The following is a 19865-nucleotide window of genomic DNA, read 5'->3' on the forward strand; positions in this document are numbered from 1 at the left end:
TTCACACCAGCAAAATACTTCCCATCTAACAGTATGCAATAAAACCCAGACATTTAATAAACAACATGCGTCTAATATTGGACCCCCTAGCCATTTATGAAGCATAAATAAGTCTAGAAAATACCATTAATTAAACATAAGCAATGAGACTGGCTTCTCAGCAGCCCATCTCCACCACTGTGGGGTAATGGTTTAAGGGAAGAGGTAGTTAACCCGACCTGGGTTCAAACAGTATTTGTTATCTTTCAAACACTGACCGTTTGATCAGCTTGGCTTGCAGTACCAGATGGGCGGGGTTTATACTTTTGGCACTATTGACTTGGTTCTCTCGAGCTCAGCTGAAGCATTTGAAAGAAAACGAATACAACTTGAAGCCAGGTCTAGTTTGAGACAGACAGAGGGCTTCCAGTGAGGTCCTGACTGATGGTGGGGCCCACACAGGCTGCTGCAGGGTTTCCCCTCACAGCCCCAAGGGCAGTGAAGGGCATCACAGGGTGGGAGGGTTTATGGGCATTCCTTAGTGGGCAGTGCTGGTTGCTCTGTTGCACACCATGCAAAACCCCCATGCAAAACCCCAGCCAAGGCTAGAGTGGTGGAATATAACCTGTTCTCAAGTATGGATTAGTGGATTTTACATGCCACAATAAATTCACAGTATGACTCATAGACTCTTGCCCTCTCTCACTCTCGGTTTGTCTATCTCTCTCTTCTCTTCTCCATATGGTTTGCAGCATTTTCAAATGTTTAAGAGAGACAACATGCATCTCTGCTTCACATCTAAAGGTCATGGTTAGCGGCGCTAGCCCACTCAGCTCCAAATAGCCTCCATCCAACATGGCTGAATGGGGTTTATGGGGAAGGAGTGAATGAATACCAGCCCAGTCAGTCACCACTAATCATCGAGTGATGAGTCATTTAGGCCAAACTCATCTGTTGTGGCCAAGAGATCGGAGATCACACATTTTAACTCTTCGGAAAGCCTCTGGACAGAGCAAAGAGATACCAGACTGGCCTTTATGTATAAATGACTGGCTGACCGATCCTACCAGAGATAGTGTAGCTCTGATTTCACATGTTTGGTTCTAAAAGTAACCGCCTGTACCGTAAATGAAAGTCATATTAATCAACTACATGCAGTGACAAGTTTAGTTACCAATGTCTCTGATTGACAGAGTAATGGAGATTCAGGTTTAACAAATGATCACGTATTGAACCCAGAGTTAAGTAAATACTTATTGGATGTGTAACTAGGTAAGCCAGCATCCATCTAGTCGTAAACACAACACTACAAATCCCTTACTGTGACATAGTCTACAATCCTCACCAATGGCTCTGTACCAACAGCCATTTAGATGCTAACATTATCTCTGTAAAAACAGTGAGAGAAAACAAACCGGACCCTTCTAGAAGTACAAGTATTTTTTCCATGCTAATGATCTTCAGAGGATCTGATACATGCACACCCAGGCTGTGTCCCAAATTGCACCTTATTCCCTGTATAGTGCACTACTATGAGCCCTGGTCAAAAGTAGTGCACTACATAGGGAATATGGTACCATTTAGGGTGCAGCCCCAGCCATTAATTCCTCATGAGGTAATGTGCTGGGAGACAGTAATAGTTGGTGGAGACAGACTTACACAAGCCTAAACGTCCAACACACCGGCAAGAAATAGGCCTTCACTAAATTTTGGCCCCTTTTACTGCAGCACGTCCAGTTCGACCCAGCTGTTGGATGACTGCGTTGACAGAGTGGGGACCTGTGAACCACTAAGTGGTAAGGTGATGCAGGGGTGGCCTGCTGAAATGGAAACTGTGTGCTGAATAAACATTGACACAGGCTTGATGAGACCTCTAGCATCCGGCACACCGGCTGAGCAATATATTCCAATCACGAGTCGAGCTCGGAGCTCCCTGCCACTGTACTACAGTCAGTGCTGCTGCCTGCTGTGCTGACACTAACTTTGGCACTAAGTCGCCCATTCGTTTCAATGGAAATGGAGCGAAACGGTTAAATTGTAACGTGAAGTTTCGGCCACGCTGCTGCGGCACACGTAGCAAAATAAGAGCTTGAGGCAGTTGAAAAAAAGAGAAAGGGAAACAAAAAAGGACAGAAGACATCCTCATCAAATCTGTCTTTTTAAGTGAGAGAAGGTTAATCTGTGGTAATTGTTTAATTGTAGAGAGGGGAAGGACTGGAGGCCATTTGGCTGTCAATGAGTGGCAGACAATGTAATGGCAGGAGGGGCGTCATCAGGAGGGTGGGGAGTGAGTCACAGAAATTTGGAAAAGAGACTTCAGATTGCATCAAAATAATTTCCAGCAACACATTTATTTCCCAGTCTTTAAGACGCTTTATTAAAGATTAATTGTATGTAGCAGACTGCCTGCTTTGCTCATAATGTAGGTCAAATTTGTCTGTTTATTTTAGGTTGTTCACTAACTGTGAGCAGGGGAGAGAGGGGGGGTGGAAAGAGAGAGACACAGGAGGCTGCTGAGGGGAGGATGGCTCACAATAATGGCTGGAATTGAGTGAATGGAATGGTATCAAACACATGGAAAACATGTGTTTGATGTGTTCGATACCATTCCATTACAGCCATTACTATGAGCCATCCTCCTCAATTAAGGTGCCACCGGCCACCTGTGGAGAGAGAGAGAGAGAGCGAGAGAGAGAGAGAGAGAGAGAGAGAGAGCGAGAGAGAGAGAGAGAGAGAGAGAGAGAGAGAGCTGACTAACTTGAAAGATGATTTATTTTCTTATTTAAGTGATTTAATTTTCATTTACAGCATGATGTTCTTCAGAGTGGAAACATGGCCCCTGATTATTTTTAGGCTTTCTGGCATTAGTTGGTAAGCCTATAAGCTTTAGGACCTAACTGTACACACGCCAAATATACAGTGGGGAGAACAAGTGTCACGATCGTCGATAGAAGTGGACCAATGCGCAGCGTGAAGAGTGAACATACTTTATTTTGTGAGTACACACACGAACAAAACAACAAAACGATACGTGAAGTCCTTAGTAACAGACACAAACCATACACGGAACAAGATCCCACAAACACTGTGGCAAAACAGGCTGCCTAAGTATGGTTCCCAATCAGAGACAACAATCAACAGCTGATTCACGTTGCCTCTGATTGAGAACCACACCGGCCAACATAAAAAACACATCAGCTAGATAAAGAACCTAGAACACAGACACATAGAAACTACACACCCTGGCTCAACATAACAGAGTCCCAGAGCCAGGGCGTGACAACAAGTATTTGATACACTGCCGATTTTGCAGGTTTACCTACTTACAAAGCATGTAGAGGTCTATAATTTTTATCATAGGTACACTTCAACTGTGAGAAACGGAGTCTAAAAGAAAAATCCAGAAAATCACATTGTATGATTTTTAAGTAATTCATTTGCATTTTATTGCATGACATAAGTATTCAAATACTTGTTCTCCCCACTGTATATATTTTTGATCCACTGAGGCAAAAAGGACAATGTCAGAGTTTAATTCAATAAGAGGAAAGACAAGATTGTAATTGGATCGCAATTGGATATCACAAAATTGGGGAGGAAAAAAATGTAAAAATGTAAAAATAAGAGAAAAGCTGCGAAATGGAGGGTTGAAAATACATTGAAGGGAGGGAAAGAAAAGTAATGTTTGAGAAAGATTTGGTGAAGTGGTAAAAGAGGATGATAGCAGTACTGGCAATGTTATGTGTGATGATTGTGATTGCGCTATACAAATTCGACAGTCACAAGACGGGGACTTCAAATAGGCCAAATAGGTCAAGGGAATTGTAACCTACTGTTCAGATGGGTTAAATGGAAACTGAAATCTGGACACTGACTGTAGGTCTATAACCTCTCACATAGCCTTAATATTGACTCCTGGAGAATTAAGCATTTGTTGCAGTAAAATGATACACCAAACGTACATTTTGACTTGGGAACAGGAGTTGAGAAATATTATTTATTTAATTCAGCATCTTGAGAGAATTAGAATTTGCAGTTAGGGACCGTGTGTAGAGGTGCTATCTTTAACAGCATCATAAAAGCTGATAGTATTTCAACCACATGAAATATGCATCCAAGTCGACCTGAAATATGATCAGAAACATGCTGGGTCATTTTCACAGCTTTCTATTTTCTTACAACCGGTCAAACTGATGTCATTCGTAAATTTCACACCAAAAATGTTGCACTAAACAAATCAGATAATTGCTTTTAAAGTTCTGAGCCCTCATTCGTTTGAATAGTGTACATTTTTATATTTTATTCTTTTGAACTTATCAACATGAATTGGGGTATTTAGAGACCTATATAGGTAGAGAGAATTGAACCGAACAAGGATATGTCAATAAGTCAATTTGGACAAGAAAGCAGATAGAACCTTATGTTCCCAAGCTCTTGAAATAGCCTACCAAAATGTCAAAAATTATAAGCAGAAACATATCTCAATTAGGCTTAACAAATCCTGCATCCCCTGTCAAAAAAGAGTTCAGCCGTCTCTGACTGTAGCCTACAGCGTATTTTCTATATTTGCGGGTTAGGGTCGGGCACGGGCCTAAGATTTTCACTTTATCACATACAAAACATTAGGAAAACCTGTTCTTTCCATGACATAGACTGACCAGGTGAATCCAGGTAAAAGTTATAATCCCTTATTGATGTCACTTGTTACATTTACTTCAATCAGACGAAGGGGAGGAGACTGGTTAAAGAAGGATTTTTACATCTTGAGACAATTGAGACATGGATTGTGTATGTGTGCCATTCAGAGGGTGAATGGGCAAGACTAAAATATTTAAGTGTCTTTGAACTAGGTATGGTAGTAGGTGCCAGGCGCACCGGTTTGAGTGTGTCAAGAACTGCAAAGCTGCTGGGTTTTTCCCACTGAACAATTTCCCGTGTGTATCAAGAATTGTCCTCCATCTAAAGGACATCTAGCCAACTTGACACAACTTTGGGAAGCATTGGAGTCAGCATGGGCCAGCATCCCTGTGGAAGGCTTTCGACACCTTATAGAGTCCATGCCCCAATGAATTGAGGCTGTTCTGAGGGCAAAAGTGTGGGTGCAACTCAATATTACGAAGTGTTCCTAATGTTTTTTACACTCAATGTCTAGTCGGGCTGTTGCGGATGGGTTATTAGCAATTGTGGGTGGGTGCAGGTGAACAAACAGCTGACTCGTGCACCACTAATAGTGTGCACTACTTTGACCAGAGGCCTATGGGCCCTGGTCAAAAGTAGTGCACTACAAAGGGCCAGGTACAGAGAAAGGGCCAGGGGCCTCCCAATAAACACAAAACATTTGTAGGACATGTATGTGAACATGGAATTGTTTGGTTGTGTGTGTTTCATTTAAAGTGGTAAGGATGGATGTTTAAATTAGGATTCCGGGTAGGAACTATGGACTCTCTCCTCTCTCTTTTCTACTCCTCTCTACCCACTGGGCTGTTTGACAGGCACATGTCCAGTGCGGAACCAGAGCACCTGCCTGTTTAGTCTAATGTGCATTTAAGTGTAATCCAGGCTGGTCTTTGATATGTGATTTCAAAAAGCTGAGGGGCTGAGTGAACTTGGATTAGAGGCCACCACGGTCTGATCTATGTTACCTCTCGTTGTTCCTTAACCCCCCACAAAAAAAAGTATCTATCTCTCTCTCTCTCTCTCTCTCTCTCTCTCTCTCTCTCTCTCTCTCTCTCTCTCTCTCTCTCTCTCTCTCTCTCTCTCTCTCTCTCTCTCTCTCTCTCTCTCTCTCTCTCTCTCTCTCTCTCTCTCTCTCTCTCTCTCTCTCTCTCTCTCTCTCCCCCTCCTACCAACCAACCAACTTCAAATTGAGCATATACAGTATATTGGACAACCAGAAAAAGTCTTTAAAGGTATTAGAAATAAATAAAAACACAATAATGTTGAAGTAAAGACCCTTCCAACTAATATCAACACTTATATTTAGTTCGAGAAATGATTTGCCTTCTGTCAGTTTAAGAAACATTGCCTTGTAATTCTGTTGCCAAAAACCCACGTACCTTAAAGATATTTTCTAATTTCTCTCCCTCATGAGGACGGAGGAAAAGGAAAGTTCACAGAAGTAACAAAAAAAGGTAGACATACCATTTAGTTATAGTGTTTTTACTGAAATCAAGTTTGTTATTTGTTAATTAATTATTAAATGATTAATACTTGTAACTCTGTTACCAAATTGGTAACGGAATTATCCCAATTGAAAGGGTAGTCACAAACCACAGTTGGATCACCTGCTACTGTCCTCCCTTCCACTGGCATACCAACACTGGACGTCCATGGACGTTGACAAGAAGTTGACATTTGGTCAGTTTGCCCTGGCCGGTCCAAATCTGAACCAATCATAGATGTCTCGGTTTCACAAGTTTGGACAGCAGAGTACAGTGCACTCCAGAATAGCACAGTACAGAACAGTAAAGTAAAGAAAAGTAGAGTACAGTACTATACAGTAGAGTTTAGCACAGTACAGTAGAGCAGAGTACAGTGTAATGTACTGTATTGTACTGTACTCTACTGTACTGAACATATCTACTTTACTGTACTGTACTGTACTGTGATGTCCAAACTTATGAAACATAGACGTCTATGATTGGTTCAGATTTGGTTTGGTCCAGACCAACCAAATGTGGTCTTTTTGGGGGGTGGAGCTCATTAGAAAAATAGCCAGTGTGTAGAATAATACCCAAATATGCAAAATAAGGATATTGCATATTTCTACCTTTGTGTACCTATTCAGGATATGTCATCATGAAGATAATGATATTACTATCCATAATTATGCACTTCTGAATAGTACAGATCAGGGACCAATTATGTACAACCCATTCTTTCTGCAGACATCTTTGAATGTTAATTCGGAGCAGATATATACGTTTTTGGAAAACGTGGTTGCAACAAAAAACTGATGGAGATTTTACCATAATTCTGTCACCAAACTTTACAGTTATTCCAGTAAATGTGTTTTTGTGAAATTTACTGTGTAAATTGTTCAAAGTAGTTATTGTACATAGAGTTGGATGGTTTGTTAAACTTTGAAATACATTTTAAGTCAAAGCGTAATTCCGTTACCGTGTAATTGCCTTCACCAATCCTGTAATGATAACGAGCCCTACTCTGCCCAGCCCCAGACACAGACAGCTAGCTGTTTGAGCACAGTAAGTGATTTGAGTAGCTGAAACAGAGCCAAAACCAAACGTCTTCTCAGGGGTATGGTGAGACAGAGTTCTGAGCTGAGAAGTACTGGGTGTTCCTTTAATAGTGGGCTCCTTGAAAAGCTTATATAAGTGTTCAACGGAAAGTTCTAAAAGCTGTGTCAAGCCTTTTAAGCGTAGCTGCTGTGTTATATTAATATCATATTATGTCCCTGCGTCATTCCTGGTTATCCTGCATCATCAGACAAGCCCTGTGACGAGACATTACTCTGCTCCTGTGACGAGCCTCGAGTTAAAACAAAACATTGAATACATAGATGAGGTGACATTATTAATGATGTTATTCTGCATGCTTTTTGTCTTTAGGTTTGAAACTTTAACAAACAAGAGGGGCACTGATGCCTTTTAATATAAGCTAAATGAGGCTGTTAAACTGTCATGCCGTTGAAAGACTTTGCATCTTGTCATGTGAGCCCTGGGCTGGGTTGGGCTGTGGCGATTGGTACATTGGTACTAGATGAGTCATGGGTTGGGCTGTTAGTGCTCAGACGGACTCAAAGCTCTGTTATGTGAGACACACACACAGACACACACACATACACTCAGACTGAAAGGTTCCGTCATCCCAAACAGACACAAGACATTCCAGATCCATGATCTCACGGGCACCACCATGACAGTAGTGAGGCATCCTGGGTAACAGATGACAATGTCTGGACACTGATGTCAACGACAATAACCACAAGATCAAAAGGAGAGAAAGGGATGGATAGAAACTAGTATTTTTCTCATTTTTTTTCTATGTGGATAAGAGAGGTACATGGCTGCCTAACATCTCTCCTCGAGCCTCATACCGTGCCAAATTATCTCAACTAAAGACAGCCAACCAGAGACCAACGTTCCAAAGACAACCAACCAGCAACCAGCATTTGGTTTCCCTCTGACATCCTGTACCCTGATGGCCACTTAGCTCATCCCGTCCTCTGGAAAGAGATGCTTATTCAAATGGTTTAATCACCAGACATGGACGCTTTAAAGATGTGGTTGGTGTGTGTGTGTGTGTGTGTGTGTGTGTGTGTGTGTGTGTGTGTGTGTGTGTGTGTGTGTGTGTGTGTGTGTGTGTGTGTGTGTGTGTGTGTGTGCGTGCGTGCGTGCGTGTGCATCTGCCTGCATGTGTGTGTTCCCGCCTCTTAGCCAAGGCAGCGGTTGGAGGCCCAGGATTCCTGGCGCTGCCCTCGTGTCTTCAGGGGGGTGTTGTGGCATGGCCAGAGACTAAAGGTGGGCCAAGCCCCTCACAACGCAGCCCATATCTCCAACCCGGCAACCCACTGCCTACCCCAGCCAACACTCACAATCTGTTCCCATTACCCTACCACTACTCTCCCTGCCCCATCTTTGATACCCAGCCTGTCTAAACTATACACATGTCTCATTCCCACTCCGCTAATATAACTCAGCCTCTACAAAACCACACAGAAAGAAAGCCCTCCTCTCCCTTGGCCTTGAGCTGTGATGTATTATGAAGCCAAGTCTGTCCAGCAGCTTTGAAGCAGCTCTCGTCTCTTAGTACTTGGGCTTGTCATTGTCTTGCCATTGAAGGCACCATGTGGAACTTCATATTTAAACTCACATTTACAAGGGGCAGGAGTTTTATCAAAGGGCGCTATATTGAGGTTGGGGTTGGGGCTTTGTGTAGCCCTAAACTCGTTCCTCAGGACCCCAAGGGGTGCACGTTTTGGTTTTTTCCCTAGCGCTACACAGTTGATTCAAATAACCAACTAATCATCGAGCTTTGATTATTTGAATCAGCTTTGTAGTGTTAGGGTAAAAACCAAGACGTGCACCCCTTGGGGTCCCCAGGACCTAGTTTGGGAAACGCTGGTGTAGCCTATAGGGCGTCTGCCTGAATGCCCTTGCTCTTCAAATCTCAAACGGATCTTGCCATGTTGTTGAAGCTGTCCCTTCATGGATCATCCACCGGGGGGTGACACCAGAGAACTTGCTTGCGTCCCAAATGGAACCCTATTCTCTATATAGTGCACTGCTTTTGACCAGAGCCCTATGCGGGCTCTATATAGGGAATAGTGTGCCATTTGAGATGCAACCCTTGGTCAGGGAGGGCAGGGAGAGTGGCAGCTGCTCTCTATAGTGGCCTGTAGCTTTGTTTCCATGCTACTCTTGGCTTTGGCCCCGGGGTGTGTTTGCGTGGTGTCGTGTGTGTGTGTGTGTGTGTGTGTGTGTGTGTGTGTGTGTGTGTGTGTGTGTGTGTGTGTGTGTGTGTGTGTATGTGTGTGTGTGTGTGTGTGTGTGTGTGTGTGTGTGTGTGTGTGTGTGTGTGTGTGTGTAGGCCTATAGCCCACAGCACGGTATTGATGGCTGTTTATTCAGTTAGACTGCCCCACTAATGGCTGGGCACATAGAAACCAGAGGAGCCAACCTCCTGCTGCCCCAACACCCAGCACCATAAATACTGACACACACACACACACACAAACACACACACACACACACACACACTACTGACTTTCAAAAACACTCCCTTTGCTTGCCAGCCCATAGTAGTTAGTTGATAAATATATTGATTTCATTGCTGAGTGATAGGAGCAGTCCCTAAGAGACCCGGGACAGGTGAAATAGCTAATTACTTCTATGATTAAGCTCATATTTATCTTCAAACATAACGGACAAGGGATAATATATTTCATCTGACATGCTTAGCTAACAGGCTTCAATATGACAGCTCTGTTCTGTTTAGTCCGTTACTGGTTGTTAGTCTTCCTGCACGTAGCAACCACATAAGTGCCTTCGGAAAGTATTCAGACCCCTTCACTTTTTCCACATTTTGTTACGTTACAGCCTTATTCTAAAATGTATTAAATCATTTTTTTCCCTCATCAATCTACACACAATACCCCATAACAACAAAGCAAAAACTGTTTTTTAGACATTTTTGCTAATGTATAAAAAATTAAAAACTGAAATATTTCATTTGCATAAGTATTCAGACCCTTACTCAGTACTTTGTTGAAGCACCGTTGGCAGCGATTACAGCATCGATTCTTCTTGGGTATGACGCTACAAGCTTGGCACACCTGTATTTGGGGAGTTTCTCCCATTCTTCTCTGCAGATCCTCTCAAGCTTTGTCAGGATGGATGGGGAGCATTGCTGCATAGCTATTTTCAGGTCCGGGCTCTGGCTGGGCCACTCAAGGACATTCAGAGACTTGTCCCGAAGCCACTCCTGCGTTGTCTTGGCTGTGTGCTTAGGGTCGTTGTCCTGTTGGAAGGTGAACCTTCGCCCCAGTCTGAGGTCCTGAGCACTCTGGAGCAGGTTTTCATCAAGGATCTCTCTGTACTTTGCTCCGTTCATCTTTGCCTCGATCCTGACTAGTCTCCCAGTCCCTGCCACTGAAAAACATCCCCACAGCATGATGTTGCCACCACCATGCTTCACCGTAGGGATGTTGCCAGGTTTCCTCTAGATGTGACGCTTGGCATTCAGGCCAAGGAGTTCAATCTTGGTTTCATCAGACCAGAGAATGTTGTTTCTCATGGTCTGAGAGTCTTTAGGTGCCTTTTGGCAAACTCCAAGCGGGCTGTCATGTGCCTCTTACTGAGGAGTGGCTTCCGTCTGATCACTCTACCATAAAGGCCTGATTGGTGGAGTGCTGCAGAGATGGTTGTCCTTCTGGAAGGTTCTCCTATCTCCACAGAGGACCTCTAGAGCTCTGTCAGACTGACCATCGGGTTCTTGGTCACCTCCCTGACCAAGGCCCTTCTCCCCCGATTGCTCAGTCTTGGTGGTTCCAAACTTCTTCCATTTAAGAATGATGGAGGCCACGGTGTTCTTGGGGATCTTCAATGCTGCAGACATTTTTTAGATACCCTTCCCCAGATCTGTGCCTCGACACAATGCTATCTCGGCGCTCTACGGACAATTCCTTTGACCTCATGGCTTGGTTTTTGCAACTGTGGAACCTTATATAGACAGGTGTGTACCTTTCCAAATCATGTCCAATCAATTTAATTTACCACAGGTGGACTCCAATCAAGTTGTAGAAACATCTCAAGGATGATCAATGGAAACAGGATGCACCTGAACTCAATTTTGAATCCCATAGCATAGGGTCTGAATACTTACGTACATAAGGTATTTCTGTTTTTAATATCTAATAAATTTGCAAAAATCTATAAAAAACAGTTTTCACTTTGTCATTATGGGGTATTGTGTGTAGATTGCTGAGTTTTTATTTTTATTTAATCCATTTTAGAATAAGGCTGTAATGTAAAAAAAAAATGGAAAAATTCTGGGGTCTGAATACTTTCCGAAGGCACAGTATTTGCCTTGCTGTGGAGAGGATGGCATAGTAGACTCGAAGGATAACTAATACCAGGACAGAAGAGAGGGAGTTCTTTTAACGGACCAATGAGTTACTGCAGGTCAAACATGGTGAAAGGGCTAGCAAGTCCTAGTGAGGGCGGCACACACACACATGATGTTTGAGTTTAAAACGCATGCTGCCACCCAGTCCGGCTCCTGCCTGCTCAGCGCTGTGTCACGCTGAAATCCTTCCCCCTCTTCAGAAGTTTTCATTAGACCCTGAATGATCATTAATCAAAGCACACCTCTCTGGACAAGCCCGGTTGAGAAACAACTGGGAGAGAACTTCAAATCAAATCAAATGTTATTTGACACATGCTTCATAAACAACAGCTGTATACTAACAGTGAAATGCTTACTTATGGGCCCTTCCCAACAATGCAGAAAAATTTAAGTAATAGAAAAATAATAACACAAGGAATAAATACACAATGAGTAATGATAACTTGTCTATATACACAGGGTACAAATACAGAGTCGTTGTGCAGGGGTACGAGGTAATTGAGGTAGATATATAAATATAGGTAGGGATAAAGTGACTAGGCAACAGGATAGATAATAAGCAGTAGCAGCAGCGTATGTGATGAGTCAAAAGAGTTAGTGCAAAGGTGGGTCAATGCAGATAGTCCAGGTAGCTATTTGGTTAACTATTTAACAGTCTAATGGCTTGAGGGTAGAAGCTATTCAGGGTCCGATTGTTTCCAGACTTGGTGCATCGGTACTGCTTGCAGTGCAGTAAGTTAGAACTTAATGTTGTTTTACTGCAGGGATGTCTCTACGTGCACACACAAACACAGAAAACACGAGTACACAAACACGTGCATTTGTATGTGCACACACGAACACACACACAAACACTTGCGTACAACTGTATACCAAATGTATGTAATTGTACTAAATAGCACCTTTTCTTATCAGTCAAGCAGTGAAGAAAATAAGGTGGGGAGGTATAGTTCCTATCTGCTCTGAACATCAAACCAGCATATCTGTTTTGACAGGTCTGGCACATTTCAAACTACATGCCAAAATATGAAAGCAGACCGCTCAAATAGACATAATCATCAGTCAAAGGAACACATGGGCTACTTTCTAAATGGCACTCTATTCTCTGCACAGTGCACTACTTTTGATCAGGGCCCATAAGGAAATAGGGAACCATTTGGGACGTCAACAGGAAGACTATTATTCCTGGCAGCAGTGAGAATGCATGACTACAGTTTATGTAACACTTTTCTTAAATCATTTAGCAGAAACGCTTATCTAGCGCAATTAGGGTTACGTGCCTTGCTCAAGGGCACAGACAGATTCTTCACCTAGTCAGCCCAAGGATTCGAAACAGCAACTTTTCGGTTACTGGCCCAACGGTCTTAACCACTAGGCTACCTGGCACGCTTTACAATTGCATAATGGCCTCACAAAGCTTCAACATCTCCATACATCAATCTCTTCAAAGAAAGAAGGGGAAAGGAAAGATATGCATCATTGTAATAAGACAGGAGTCTATACGGTACAGTGAGTACACCTATGATGCTGACACCCATGCAGTCATGCTGTTTGACTTCAAATACATTTTGTTCTGTGAACTCTGACGTAAGCCGTGGACCCACTTTTTATGTGCCAGCCCCGATTTAGTGGTTTCTCATACACACCAGCCCAACACATTATTCAATGTTAAATTGTCAATTAAACTTGTATGCTCCAATGACAGCTTGAGCCACAAATCATCAGCTCCATCTTTAATTCATTCTGGCCCAGTTTTCAAAATATTTAAAGACTCACACCAGTACAGTACATGTGATCTCAATGTCAATATACAGACATCGAAGTCTCTTCACCTGCTGTCATTTGGGCTATTTGTCCTCCAAGCAAATGCATTTCCATCATCACGTTACAGAGAGAAGTGTGTGTGTGTGTGCGCGTGCCCGCATTGGACTGATTTGCAGGTCCAAACTCCAAACTCACTGAGTCAGGAGCTTTGAGCTTTGGAGAGAGATGAGAGTGGGTCAGGTGAAAGGTCCAAAGAACTCCATAGTCAGTTAGAGAGAACACATCACACCACATCAATCCAGAGGAACTCCAGCTTTCAGAGATGGATTTCAGTATCTCACCTCATTTAACCACACCATCATTTTTCACTCTGACATGGGCTCCATGACAACACACGCAACAGGAGCCATACACACTCTCACACACATGATGACACTCAATCAATACAGTTACTGTGCAGCAGGTAGCCTAGCTGTTAGGACGTTGGGCCCGTAACCGACAGGTCGCTAGTTCAAATCCCCAAGCAGAAAATAAATCTGTTGATGTGCTGCCGAGCAAGGCACTTAGCCCTAATTGCTCCAGGGTAGCTATCGATAATAATTATATTAACACACAGTACACAGACACAGTGCACCCCCCCCCCCCCCCCCCATTTGTGTTTGCACAGAAAATATTTTAGCTCTATTAAACCTCTTGAAAATTGAGACACACATAAACCTCACAACTATGACCGATCCGATGTCTTTCAATAAAAAAGAGAAGGTCATGCATGCTTCTTGGCACTGTGGGCCAGACGAAAAGCAAGGAGACCACATTAAGAATTCACTAGAGAACCTATATCCATCCTTTATATTCTCCAACCATTAAAAGCTGAATGGGAAATAAATTCCAGAAGCTTATGAAAAGGAATTGTAGAAGGAGTTTAAAAGAATACCCAAAAGTTCCATTTTAAACATTCTCTTTTATCCATCAGAAGAAATAACATCTTTATCATGATGTAAATTTGACAATGAAAGAACACACACACATGTTCTCTGAGGAACTGTTAAGGCTCTCATAGTGCATTCCTCACCTTTCAGCCCTCACTGGATAACCAGAGGAAATCTGTCTCCTATCACCAAACCTGACCCCACTCAACTCTAGACCCTGTACCCATATGTGGTATGCTAGTGTTTATAGAATATCCCCAACCAATGGACTTATCCAATAGAGTAACGAAACGGATGACCTTAGGTGAAGCTAGGGTTAATGGTTAGGGTTCAACCGGGATGTAGACACGGTTAGGGTTGAGGCTAGGGTTGAGGCTAGGGTTAGGCTTGAACCGGGATGTGGACATGAAGCTAGGGTTAGGGTTGAGGCTATGGTTAGGCTTGAACCGGGATGTGGACATGAAGCTAGGGTTAGGATTGAGGCTAGGGTTAGGCTTGAACCGGGATGTGGACATGAAGCTAGGGTTAGGGTTGAGGCTAGGGTTAGGCTTGAACCGGGATGTTGGACATGAAGCTAGGGTTAGGGTTGAGGCTAGGGTTAGGCTTGAACCGGGATGTGGACATGAAGCTAGGGTTAGGGTTGAGGCTAGGGTTAGGCTTGAACCGGGATGTGGACATGAAGCTAGGGTTAGGGTTGAGGCTAGGGTTAGGTTTGAACCAGGATGTGGACATGAAGCTAGGATTAGGGTAACTGTTACTAAACCTAAACCTATAGATCAAGGGTATGTGTGCAATTTGCCCAAATTCATCCCACCGAGGCCACACCACAGAAATACTCTCTCAGTACAATGGAAAGGGAGAGAAGGGAAAAGTTGACTATGACCAAGCTGGCACTGGGTTCCAGAGATTGCAGTTCCTTTGATTTAGGTTAGTCAACTGTAGCGTGCACTGAAAGATTCCAATTCACACTGAGGAAAACATAATGCAAACCAGCCATGGTATATGGCAGTGGCTCAATGCAGTGTTTACAGGATGCATCCAAAATGGCACCCTAATGCCATTTTGGACACTGCTTTAGTCTCAGATGTACGTGTGGGGAGGATAGTTGCCACAGCCAAGAGAGAGCTGTATGTCTGTTGAAGCCCGAGGAAGACATGGAGATGTTGGGGAGGGAATCTGTGAAGCATCGCTGAGAGTGTTAAATTAACAATGAAAGTGTGGACTAGAAAGTGTTAAATTAACACACTGCTTTGTGTAAAGCCTTAATTCCCAGAGTGCCTTGCCTTTTGAGTGAATTGTAGAGTTATTTAAGACGTCTACAATACGTATTTCATAAGATCTTATTTTGAGAGCCTACACTCTAAACAACAATTATCTCTGTATTTGTTGAATTAACACTCATTGGTGTAAAATAACCCCAGTGTTGGTGTTAATAACCAGAGTTGAACCAAAATCACACCCACATTATCATATTTCCCAGCATGCTCTATTGCAGGTTGATTTTAAGTATGGTTTGTTTAATGATTGATTCATTAATGTTATGCTTCTCAAATATGAAGGACATACATTTTCTAAACTAATCCAATATGTTACTTGGATTTATTGCACCCGTTATTGCAATGGTTGTTCCAGTTTAGATGCTTTAGGTAGTCTCATATTTTAGTCTTCCAAACCCTGGCAGTCATTCTGAATGCAGGTTGTGGGTGATAAAACATTCCGAAGGCTGGCTATCCCCACGCTGGCTGGATTGCAAAAGCAATTACACATTACCATGCAAACCAGCGTAATGTGACAGATTACAACAAACATGGGTTAATTTAACCATCAATTTGATTTTTTTTCACTTTTATTCTGGGTTGACCAAGCAGCTGGGTCTTTTTCAATGTAATCCATAGGTTTTTTTCAGCAGGCCTGGCTTATTATGGGTGTGGCTTTTAGATAGTTATTTTTGGCCACCTGTTAAAGTAAATGCCATTCCTGTTGATCATGTTAAGTTTGTACACTGCAATGTTACATGTTCCTTGAATATTATTGTACATTACATATTCTAATACAAAAATATTAACAGCATTATATACCTATTGCAATAAAGTGGTTATTATCACATTGGGGATATCACATTCAGATTTGCGTACATTTCTAAGGAACTCAGACACTTCTGTAAGCTTCTTCAAAGCTACAAACATGTCAGTGTTTGACCATAACATGTGATAACAATTCAACAGAACAGATTAACCGGAATGACATTTACTCTCACAGGTAGGCAAAATAACTTAATGAAAGCCACGCCCCTAATAAGCCAAGCCTCCAGTCTTCTGAGCTGACCTGCTGGGTCATATCTCAATAACCCAGCATCAACAAACCAACCTTTTTCTTTGTAAAAAGTAACCCAACTAAGTGACCCAATGCCTGCAAACGAGCAGTTGGGTCATCCAAACAGCCCAGTATTCTTTAGAGTGTAAGCCACATGTGTCAAAGTCATAAAAAAGAAACGGAATGGAGCTAAGCACAGGCCAAATCTAAGCGGAAAACCTGGTTCAGTCTGCTTTCCACCAGACACTGGGAGATTAATTCACCTTTCAGCAGGACAATAACCTAAAACACAAGGCCAAATCTACACTGGAGTTGCTTACTAAGAAGACAGTGAATGTTCCTGTGATGAGGTGTGAATGAAGGAGTCAGGCGCAGGAGGTAAAACACCGAAGTCCAGAGTTTATTCCGTTTACATAAATAAAACGCACCCAGCGTCAAAACGAAACTATCACAAGGGAAAAATATTCCACCTTGGCAATAACAAATGGAAGAGTAGCTCAACCGCGCTACTGCCTCTCACAATGACACAATCACTCACAAAGACCAGGGGAACAGAGGGAACACTTATACACATACTAATTAGGGGAATGAGCACCAGGTGTGTGTGATTGACAAGACAAGACATGACAAGTGGAGTGATGAGAATGGGATCGGCAGTAGCTAGTAAGCCGGTGACGACGAACGCCGAAACCTGCCCAAACAAGGAGGGGAGGCAGCCTCAGCAGAAGTCGAGACAGTTCCTGAGTGGCCGAGTTACAGTTTTGACTTAAATCTACTTTAAAGTCTATGGCAAGACCTGAAAATTGTTGTCTAGCAATAATCAACAACCAATTTGACAGAGCTTGAAGAATTGTTAAAAGAATAATGGGCAAATGTTGCACAATCCAGGTATGGAAAGCTCTTAGAGACTTACCCAGAAAGACTCACAGCTGTAATCGCTGCCAAAGGTGCTTCTACAAAGTATTTATTTAGGGGTGTGAATACTTATGTAAATGAGATATTTCTGTATTTAACTTTCAATAAATTAGCAACAATTTCAAAAAACATGTTTTCACTTTTTCATTATGGGGTAGTAAGTGGGTAGATGGGTGAGATTCTTTGGGGGAATCCATTTTGAATTCAGGCTGTAAGACAATTTTTTTGGGAATAAGTCAAGGAGTATAAACACTTTCTAAAGGCACTGTACATATTGTGTTGTGTTAAATAATTACATGTGAATGACAACATATTCACTAAGAATTTCACTTGGTGAAGTCCATTTGACTGAAAATGAATGTATGCGACAAGCATGTCTCTGTCACTAACAAATTCAGTCATGGGTGGTAACTCTACAGTTCACTCAAAAGTCAATGCATTCTGGGATATATGCAAATAAAGCTTTACTCTAAGCAGTGTGTTAATTAAACACTGTTCAGCGTCTATAAGGGTCCACACATTCAGTCTTAATTTAACACTGGGGAATTTGCTGTGTGGTGAACTATGGGCATGGGAGTGGACTCCACACAATCCATCACTGTGTGTGTGTGTGTGTGTGTGTGTGTGTGCGTGCGCGTGCGCGTGCGCGTGTACATAGCATATACAAAATAACTCTGTTGCCAGAGTGGGAACAAATGTTATCTGTGGCAGAGTTACATTTTCATTTTTACTGTGTATGTTGTTGTGGCGGGTAGTGAAGGGTGAGGGCTTCTGATGTGTTCCCTGTGAACCATAATTGCCCCTATCCCCCAGGGGCCACTGAAGACGAGCCTAATGATCTCTGGGACCAGATGAGACTCACACCCTAACCTCCAGTGTCTCAGACAGTGCATGCACGCCCACACGCGCGCTCACATGCACACACACAACACACCACACACACAATGGATGAAACGAACAGACTGCAAGCTGTACACACTGTATGGTACAAACAGACTGCAAGCATTTTCCAAGTACTATCAACCTGTTCCAATACGGTGCTCTGCAAAAACACTTGAGTGTTGTGTTGCCTATGGGAGGCGGTGATAATACAGTGTTACACTTGGCTCGTGGAATGCATTGAGCCCCAGTCATTCAATCTGAATATGTTTATACAGTATGTATTGATGGCTCAGGATAGATACTCCCTGATGAGCCATTGGCACATTGGCAGAGGGCTCTACAGTCTCTGATATCCGGTATGGTAAGAATGTGCGGTGAAGAGGGGTTAGTGATGTGAGATGGACAGTTTGTGGGGGCAGGATAGTGGATAGTAGATACTGAAACGGCAGACAGTGTCTGCTCATCCCATCAACATTATGTCACTGCATCCATCATCCTACTACACACACACACACACACACACACAAACCCATTCGACCATATACTTTCATTACAATCAGGCTTTCATAGCGTTTGTCTGATGACAAAGCCAGACAGAGGAACAGACAGTAGCTCTTCAGTTTTCCTCAATAACAGGAGATGAGAGTGAGGATGGTCACTGAAGAAGAAGGGTGATATCAATCCAAAATAAATCTGCCAATGCATAGGTAACACTACACCTAAGACTGTGTATATGTATTTATCCGCTATAATCTACTACTTATCTAAAGTTACAGAGAAATAAAGTAATGATATCAGAATGCCCATTCTCAGGCCATAAAGAACCTGCTGACATTCTTCCTATTTCACAGAGTAAAAGGAGATGGTGTGGGCTGATGCCTCTACCTGCCACAAAGTGTGCTCTTTCTCTGTCTTTCCCCTTCTCTCTCTTTTTCGCTTTCTCTCTCCCCGTCTCTCTCTCCTTTCTCCCTCTCCCTCTGTATATCTCCCTCTCCCTCTGTCTCTCATAATATGATTAATAACTCTAACAGGAGCAAGCCTCCTCTTCTTCCTCAAACAGCTCCAAACCCAAACAAGAGGTAGATTTATAGATACCCCAGCAGGGAGAGAGAGATCTCAGTGGAGTAGAAAGGAGGAGAAGAGATTACTCCACTCGACAGTGATGTAGAGATTAGAAAAAGAGGTCTGGTTTCGAAGTTTCACACTGCAACGTACTGTAGCTTTGAGGAGATGTCTGATATGCCATGCTTCCCCATCTCTTCTGTATGAAGTCATATGAAGTCTTCACAGATGGGGCAGTGGAGTAATATTTGGCTGCATGGATACTGATTGACTCCAGCAGTGTATGATTCATAACTGGGGCCAGGAGGAGTTTTTCCTGACCAGCAAAAGTCTTAGCTACACATGCCAAATGTTGCCTCAGCAGTAAGACACCTAAATAAATAAATAACAGGAGTACTGCCATGATAAAAGGCATCGAGAGCAAAGCAACACAAT

This window comes from Coregonus lavaretus (assembly GCF_964263955.1).
Source record: "Coregonus lavaretus genome assembly, chromosome: 25".
Taxonomy (NCBI): Eukaryota; Metazoa; Chordata; class Actinopteri; order Salmoniformes; family Salmonidae; genus Coregonus; species Coregonus lavaretus.